Source organism: Phallusia mammillata, chromosome 3 (assembly GCF_965637545.1).
Source record: "Phallusia mammillata chromosome 3, kaPhaMamm4.hap1.1, whole genome shotgun sequence".
Classification (NCBI taxonomy): domain Eukaryota; kingdom Metazoa; phylum Chordata; class Ascidiacea; order Phlebobranchia; family Ascidiidae; genus Phallusia; species Phallusia mammillata.
Genome location: NC_137254.1, coordinates 27,340,882 through 27,350,289, shown reverse-complemented (window position 1 = coordinate 27,350,289; position 9,408 = coordinate 27,340,882). Strand labels below are relative to the sequence as shown.

At 37.4% G+C, this 9,408-nt stretch overlaps 2 long non-coding RNA genes across 2 annotated transcripts; both read left to right on the top strand.

Annotated features, from left to right (window-relative positions):
* The first annotated feature begins 738 nt into the window (after positions 1 to 738).
* On the top strand, positions 739 to 2,573 carry LOC145218730 (uncharacterized). Its single transcript, XR_013857714.1, has 5 exons — positions 739 to 778; positions 1,043 to 1,095; positions 1,717 to 1,866; positions 2,156 to 2,213; positions 2,435 to 2,573. It is a non-coding gene; the product is annotated as an uncharacterized LOC145218730 (long non-coding RNA).
* An 885-nt stretch (positions 2,574 to 3,458) lies between these two features.
* LOC145217673 (uncharacterized) lies at positions 3,459 to 3,808 on the top strand. Its single transcript, XR_013857453.1, has 3 exons — positions 3,459 to 3,533; positions 3,607 to 3,665; positions 3,745 to 3,808. It is a non-coding gene; the product is annotated as an uncharacterized LOC145217673 (long non-coding RNA).
* Positions 3,809 to 9,408: the final 5,600 nt, after the last annotated feature.

The following is a 9,408-nucleotide window of genomic DNA, read 5'->3' as shown; positions in this document are numbered from 1 at the left end:
TTTTAACGCCAGTTTTGTTACATTGTTAAGGGTTTGTAACCACAGACAAAGAGTGCGTGTAACCCTCTCTAAATGTTGCCATCACGTAAGTATATACGCAGTGACGTCATCAACGTTTTGACTCATGGATTAGTGCAATTATGGCACTGCAATAAGATTTTGTGATAAACAGCTTTAAACCAAAGTTTCGGACAATTTTAATATCTTTTGCAAATGGACACGATCCCAAAATGACTTTTTGTTCAACACTTATTTTCCATACCAGTACGTACTGGTGAAGGAGCGTACCTATACGTGCGATCGAAGTTTTTATTCTGATTTTGACTGCGTACTGTACTTTATCTTGTCTCCATTTTGATGTGACAAATCCAGTTCTGACTGGTGATCGAGTAGGGACCCAGAAAATGTCTTGCACCAGCGCATGTTTCTCCTCTCCAGGGCCCTGGGTATGCATATTTGTCGTACGTTTAGGCTGTGGTCATTTGCAACGTTACAAAAGCTGTGTCACGTGATACCTCTTTGACCATTGGCGTTCTAACGCTTGGCCTCTAGCATTCAATTAACCTACTCCCAAACACAACTCACTAATTGGTGTAATAACGTTTGCTGTTGGTTGATTTTAAGATCGCCCCTGTGACGTGTTCAGAGCAAGAGCTCTGATTGGTCAAAGGGGGAAAAAGAAAAAAGGGAGATGTCACAATCCTTGCTTGCGTGTGCTTGCTCATTCTTTCCTGGTGACCCGTGCCGGAGGATGTTGTGTGAAACGGGGAGTGTGCAGGTAATGCTATTGTTGTAAACTTACTTGTTGGTGTATGTGTAGCAACAAACTCTCGTGCACACAGGTTTACTTCTGCATTGTAACCGATGTGCAATTTTTAATGTAGATTTAAGTTTCGAAAACTTATATAATGCACGATACTGCTGCTAGGTCTTTTGTTTTGGATAATTTGTTTATCATTCCGTAGGCGTATTCGATTTCCCACCAAAGAATCTTTATTTCAAGAAAATAATTATGCATTGATTCGTGTTAATTTTGTTTCAGATTTTGGATACAGACCGCACCTACGTTTTGACACAGATATGGAAAGCAGCAATGTAAGTAAACATGTTTATAAAAATCCCCTGAAAAAAGTTATCAAAATGTAAATTTAATAAACATACCGGACATACTAAATATAAAGTAAACCCATAACTTTGATAAGTTTGAAAAGCTGTACAACGCCGTCGGCTCGTCCTTATAGTGCGACCTAACCGGGAACTAAATCTAACACTTCTACCATGTTGAAATGAATAGCTAGCCCGGTGCTTGAACATGTTGCACTTCATTTATGCATGTAATGGGTTTTCGGCAACACTTCGTTTGTTGGCATTGGTAGAAGTGCGCTGCTTGCCGAAATTTTGAACAAAATAGCATCAATTAAACTTTCCGTAATGTGGACACTCGATATGCTGCAAATTTTTGGCCTTAAAAGCGTAATTGGTCAAACATATCTAAAAGTTATAGCGATGCAAATCACAGGGATAACGTTGTAATGAGATGTAGTCGCAAAGTATGCTATGCCTGATTAAATCATCACATTTATTTGTTGGTCGATATTGGGAAGACAGTTTAACGTGCAATTATCCTGTCTTCGCATGTTGACATATTTTAGCATATAATAATGTAGCTTTAATTTTCTATAAGTTTCTGTCTCTGCTGTGTTTTCTTTCATACAGTGTAAACGACGTGGAACGGCACGGTCATTTTCCATGTCGAGAAGGAACGCACAAGGCGTTTAGAATTGAAGGATAAATGAACATGTGATGGTTATTTTCTGTGTTGTGCAAAACGAACTGATTCGAAACAACAAGGCATTCGAATTGAAGGTAACTAATTTTAGAAAGAGTTTTAACTGTTGCAATTTTGGTTTACAAACCAGCGACCACACTAATATTACTCCAGCAAATCTAATTTAAAACAAACGTAAAAATATACCTAGACATCGTCCCAGAAGGTCCTGCCGCTTGTTAAAACATAGTCGGGACGTTGGTTGGAAAAAAATGAAGTTTAATATAGTTCTAAGGTTAAAATATGCGGCGATTTACTAGTCCTGCATGTCAAATGTATTGTTTTGGGCCAAATTTCGTTTTTTCCTATTCAACTATGCTTTTTTAGATTTTGGTCACATACCGCACTTTTCAAACAGGATAAAAAATACAATGAAGGAAGCAATGTAAGTTAACTCACAGTTTTTAAATACAAAAACTTAACTATACAGTTTAAAATTAAATAGTTCGGTGCCTGTTTAGAAGTAAATTTGGGTGCACACTGGTTTACTGCTGCACTGCCACTGACACCGAAATAACATTTTGCGGGGTATTTTTTGTGAGTTAATATCTTTGGATAATGTCTTATCAAATACACGGTAATGCTGTCTTGATCATTTTGTTTTAGGTTTCCAATCATCTCCACTAACTATAATTGAAGAAAGTCACTTCACATGATTAAAGAAAGTACCAGCATGGAAACATTTGCAAAACAGGCGGGTTCATATAATTTTTTAGTGTATCTTACAATATAGTGAAGAATCTAGTTTTGCATGCTGATTTCTCATGTTGCACTTCATGTTGGGCATGTCACGTGTGTTGCAACTACTAGATTATCAGCATTGCTGTAAACAAAAGATTTAAGGTAGATTTAGTATTGTGTACTGTTTTTTTTGGTACTGCTTCTCTTTTTATAGGAAGGCAAGCAACAAGACCTGTATCGAGATCCCGGAGAACAAAGATTGTCTTCGACCGAAACAAGTTAAGTACAATTGATTTTTAAGTTTAACATGGCTGAAATAGGTTGTAGTAAGGATTTAAGCTTTGCACGGTGATTTGACTTTGCACGGTGATTTGCTTCACTTCGTGTTTTGCATGTCACGTGTGTTGTGACTATAAGTAAGCGTAAAAAAGCAAACTTACGCTAGTTTTATAAGTTTGCTTAGGTTCCCTAAATGCATGGTACTGCTAATGGATTGTTTTTTTTAGAGTTTATACTTTGTGCATCAAGGCAACGGGAAAACAGGCACGTACAAGTTTGATTTAAATTGACTTATTGAAACGTCTCGATTTAGCCAATAAAATGTGAAGATAGTATAGCAGCTTTTGCTTTTCTATTTATAGGATGGCAACGAGACAGGTATGGAAAACTCGGTTCACCAAGACTGTCTTAAAACTGAATAAAGTTAAGTTCAAGTGATTTTAGTTGACGTAAATAGCCTGCCGCACAATTCTATAAGTTGTAGTGAGGATTTAAGCATTGCATGGTGGTTTAGCATGTTGCACTTCATGTTTTGCACGTTACTTGTGTTTGACTACACGGAAGTGTAATAAAACCTGTGAAGATTAGAATAATAAATCAAATTTTGTGTAGTCTTAGTTAGGTTTGAGCATCTTATGCCGCTGTATGTCTTCTTGCAGGTTGCAGTCGATTGTTCATCGAAGTTTCTACAAAGTATGGAAACCTGCTATAAAGCGGAGGAATCTGGTTCATATGCGAAGATGTGGTAAGTATTCAACCGTATAGTAACAATCCTTTGTCGAAAGCCTGGAATAATAATCACTAATATTTTTCTTCAGTACTGGCTACCCTGTGCTGGACCACAGGACTCATTGACCAACAGTTGAATCCTTAGCAGGTTAGTGCAATGCAGCGTCAGTAGTCATAATCCTTTTTAGTATCCCTACATATGTAATGTTTGTTTGTATTTTCTTTAGTTCCCGCAGAAATGCGCAGATCGACCGTGCAACCGACCGCATGTTCAAATGGCATCTATGCAGGTAATTCTGTTGTTACAGAGTAAATTAATTTGTATCGATGTGAAAGCAAACGTGAGTGCACACAGGTAGCTTCTTAAACGATGGACTGCTAATGTATTGTTTTTTTTAGGTTTTGTTTTTACTTTTGTGCGTCCAGTTGCGGTCAGAGCGCTTAGTGTACAGCTGAAGACAACAAACAAACAAACAAACAAGTACGTAAAAACTTTCATCAGATTTACATAATAAAACGCTTCAAGTTAGCCAAAAACTGTAAAGGTACTGTAGAGTGCACATACTATTTTTGCATGTGACTTAAAAAATGTATAGTGTTAATAAAATTCAATACTATGTTGTGTTTCTTGGTACTGCTGTTTTTTTTTGATTTCATAGGCAACAACAGTCGCGTGGAGTCGAGATGGAAATTGAAGCCAAACCGATTGAAGTTAAGTTAACCAACTAAGTTATTTTTTATGGTTTTCAGTATGCATGCTGATTTGGCAAGTTGCACTTCAATTTTGGAATGTCACGTGTGTTCTGACCACTGGAATGTTAGAATCGGTAACAAAAGATAGAAGTAAACTAAATTGATATCTATGTGTTGCGCTTCTTGGTTTCTCTCCTGCTTTTGTTTTTATAGGAAGACAACAAGTCATGAATCGTGTACTCGAAGAACCGAGATTGACTTCAAACCGATTAAAGTTAAGTTAACCTGTTGTTTTTCGTACTTTTTGTCGCATAGTTAACGATGAAGTAGTACACAGTAAGGATTCACGATTTTGGCATGTTGCGCATTGTGTTTTGCATGTCACGTGTGGTTTATATTAGGAGATGTTAGATGTAGGTAAACAACCTCGCAGTAACGATACATTGTCGTGTAGCTGGAGTAATTATCGCTAAAATTGTTATTTTCAGACGTCAACAAGAGTCGCGTGGGGCGAAGATGGAAATTGAAGCCAAACTGATTGAAGTTAAGTTAGCTAATATTGAAGTAATTGTACTTGGTCGAATTATTAGCAACTCTTGGTGTAGTAGTATTATAAGGATTCACGTGTGTTTTTGCATGCTAGTTAGGAATGGTTCACTTTATGTTTGGCATGTCACGTGTGTTCCTACTATTAGATTATTAACATCGGTGTAAACAAAAAGAAGTGAAATAATTTATGTCGGTTTCTTGCGTTTCTTGCTACTGCTTTTGTTTTTCTTTTAATAGGAACGCAACAAGATATGAATCGTGAACACGGAGAACCAGAATGAAAACCCTGACTTCAAACTAAGTTGTAAGTTTTTCGTGGCGTAAATAGTTTACAGCGTAATTAGCGACCCCAAGTTAAGTACACCGCTGACTTAAATATATTATGTATGTCTTCTTACAGGCCCATTGTACATCAAAGTTTCTACGAAGCATGGAAACCTACCGATGAAGTTCGAATCCGGTTTATATCCGAGATGTAAAATTGAAGTAAACAACCTCGAAGTTTTGAAAACCTTCGATAATTATTGCTGAAATTTTCTATTAGATCCGCAAACCCTCTACTGTCTTGTAGGACCGCACAGATTCTTGGCCAATGGTCAAATCCTACACAGGTTAGAGCGGCCGTAGGCCTAATTTAGTAACTTATATGTATTAAACTAAATGCGTATTTTTTTTCTTTAGTTTCTCCTGAGATGTGCAAGACTTACCGACAGTGCGCCCTGGGATGTGCCCAAAACTTGCGTTGTGATTCATGGAAAGCAAAACGGTAAAACCAGTTTTTATGACAAGTGTGATGGGTCATTTTGCCTGGTTTCACCATCTTATGTTGCCTTATGTTAGGTTTTGCAGACATGTTTTCGTCAAATTACGAAGCGTGGAAAAATGCTAAAGCAGTGGAGGAATCCAATTCATATTCGGAAATGTGAAACGTAAGTAAACAACCTCGAGTAACAAACCTTTGTCGAAAGCCTGGGATAAATATCGCAAATAATTTTTCTTCAGAACCGTTGAACCAGTGCTGTCTTGTAGGAGGGATCCTTAATCAAAGGATATTGGTCTATCAATATGCTTTTTCTGGTCGCGTTAAAGGTGGATTGTCATCTGTAATCTATGCAGGTAATTCTAAATTCTGTTGACGCAAACTTGGGTGCACACTTCAAAAATAAATGTATGGTAAATGGATTGTGTTTTTTTCTCTGCTAATGGATTGTTTTTTTTTACAGTTTGTTTGTAAGTTACCTTTATGCATCAAATAGTGTTTAGAGCGCATCGTGAATTGTTGAAGGCAACAATCAAACAGGCACGTAAATATTTTTGTTGAAATTGGCGTGATAAAATGACTAAATAAAGTCAATAACATGTAAAGTATATCTCTACTTGTTTCTTAAAGCGTGTGTTGTTAAGCATTTTAAATAATTTTTCTGTTTCTTGGTACTGCTTCCGCCTTGTTTTAGCACTAAGCCAACAAGCGATACGTAGAGCCAAGATGGAATATGGTAAGTCTGTTCTTTTCGTTCGGCGTGTGCACAATGTTTAATCTATGATTTAATTTCAATAGAAATCCACCGGTTAAGACAAGGCATTGCGACTTCGAGAGGGCCGAAGAATGAAAGGAGAGAGTCTCATCGCTCTTGTGAGAAAGAAAAAGAAAGAATTTAGTAAGTGTGGAAAGCCACTACTCGTATTAAACAAAGCCATGAACCACTGTCAATGACAATCCGTATTTTGGTGTATCCTAAAAAGTTGTCACTTTGGAGACGTTTTGCCATCGACATACATAGTGTAGTGGTTAAGTTCCTGTGCTGCGGTTTCAAGGATTCGGGTTCGAACGATGGGGTGTACACCTCTAATTACTCTTTAGCAAAAACATTGATCTTAAAACACATGTTGTTTTATATTTTTTATGAAAGATTATGTGTTATGTGATATACAGCACGTCGAAATCATTTAATTTTCTTAAAAAATACTTCTAAAAAATGCTTGTCTGACATAACACATTTATTCCTCTTATTGCACGTCAAAGTTCAGAACAGAGATATTGCGCGATTTCCCGAGATGTGAATTTAATGTGAGTAAATTTTAGTTACATGACTTCGGCATACCCTACAAAACGCAGTATTTTGTCGGGAAACTTATTGTGCATATTGAAAGAACTAAGTCATGTTGGACATAACCATGGTTTGAAATTGGCAATATGCTGTTATATTTGGGGTAATGCTGCTAAGAACAATATGCTTCTGTGAACAAACTGGGCTATTTTTTTATTTATTAGGTTACAATATAAATGTGCTATTTCTTGTATATTGTAATCCGTTTAAACTAAACCATCTGTCAAACGAAAGCTAAACTGCTTTCTGCAATTAATGTTTGTTTCTTTTATTCTCTTTAGTTCCCGCGGAAATGCGCAAGACCATGGAATTGTTGCAGTAAGGCTTGCCATTGGACGGGTTAACAACATCCGTGTGACGTTTCAAAGGCAATGGTTCTGATTGGTGGACAAAAAAGAAAAAAAGGAAACCGACATACCTTGAGCGCGTGCAGGCGTCCATTCTTCTCCTGCTCGTGTCTGGGGTGGATGGGCGCATAAGATCTGCAGGTAATTTTATATTCTTTTATGATGCAAAAAAAATCGGAAAGCAATGTGGTAAATAAAAAATAACACTGCTGTTACGTCGTTTTGTTTTAGGTTCTGTTTGGATTTTCGTGCATTCAATGATGGCTAAGCGACGACTGAACAGTTGATTGCATGAAACATGGAATTTTCTGTTTTTCAACAATCTTGCAGGCATGTGAATGTTTTCATTCATTTCCTATATTGAATCACCTTGGTAGTTACATATCCTTTCTTTACATGTATAGTGTGAACGTAACTAAATACTGCGTTGTGTTTATTGTTTCTGCTTTTCTTTGTTTTTTGTTTTTTTAGGAAAAAGTCGCGTAGGGCCAAGATGGAAGTCATAACCCAACCGATTAAAGTTAAGTTACCCTTTTAAGGTTTTTAAGGCTTACTATCAAGTTATATTACAGTTTCCAACTTTGCATGGTGGTTTGGCCTTTTGCATGTCACACTGCCTGTTCGGTTGTCAGCATGAGTATGAGTGCACACCTACAGGATTGTGTGGTGTGTTTCTTGGTACTGCTTTTCCTTCTTTTACAGAAAGGCAACAAGACGCGGATCTTGTGCTCGGAGAACCAAAATGGAAATACCTTTGACTTCGGAGATTTGCCGCATCATGGCAACGACGTACTTAGTTGTAAGGTTGTAGCATAGGAGTTACACACTTCACAGGTAAAATGTAAATAATCAAAAAAGTTGAAAAAATCAACTGAAAAAGCCTGGAATAATTATTTGCTAATTTTATCCATTAGATTCATCGAACCTGCGCTGTCTTGCAGAACCGCAGGGATCCTCAACCAACATTTAAATCCTCAGCGGGTTAGTGAAATAGCAGTAATAAATCTTTTTAGTGTCTCTACCGTGTTTTAGTTTCCGTGGAATTGCGCAAGACCGTAACGACTAAACATCCGCGTGACGTATCAAAACAAGCGTTGTGATTGGTCAGAAGCAAAATGATACAGGTGAGACCAAAGTTTAAGGCGCGTGCGATTGGCCATTCTGCTTTTGCTGGTTTCAATATCTGTATTGCTGTACGATTTATCACAGTTTCTAGAAAGCATGGAAAACTGCTCAGTGGAGAAACCCGGTTTGTACTCGGAGATGTAAGGAAGAAACGTCAGAGTAACGATCCTTTGTCGAAAGCATGGGATAACTATCGTTAATATTTTCCTTAAGAACCGTCGAATCAGTGCTGTTTTGCAGAACCGCAGGATTCTTTGCCGAACAGATGTCGGTCTGCTTTTTCTGGTCGCGTTGAATGGAGTCATCAGTGGTCAACGCAGGTGGTTCTGTTGTTACAAAGTAAGTTAATTGGTATCGATGTGGAAGCAATTTAGTTTTATTGTGCGAAAATCTCGGGATTTAGTGTGTTTCTAAGTTTGTTTATAGCTTCCTTAGATGATAAACTGCTGATGATTTTAGGTTCGTTTTTACTTTTGTGCATCCAATGGTGGTTCGACTGCATAGCGAACAGTTGAAGGCAACAAACAAACAGGCACGTAAATATTTTCATAAAATTCATATAATGAAACGCCTAAAGTTAGCCAATAAATTGTAAAGATAGTGTAGAGTGCACATACACTATCTTTGCGTGTGACTTAAAACTAATAAAATATAATACTGTGTTGTGTTTCTTGGTACTCCTTTATGCTTTGTGTTTCGTATAGGCAACAACAGTCGCGTAGAGTCGAGATGGAAGTTGAAGCCACACCGATTGAAGTTAAGTTACTCTGTTCTTTTTTGTTTGTCCTGAATTAGGCATGGTTAAAATTTTGCTATTTGTGCTTGGCATGTTACACGTTGTGCTTGGCATGTCGCGTGTGTTTTGACAATTGTCAGCATCGGTGCAAACAAAGCACTAGTAAACTAGGTATAGCACTGTGTCATGTTTCTTGCTTCTGCTTTTCTTTTTAGGACGGTAACAAGACACGAAGCTTGGAGAAACTAAGATTGACTTCAAATCGATTAAGGTAAAGTACTAAAGTTAACCTATTTTTTTCGTACCCAAAATGGTTTACCGCATAATTAACGA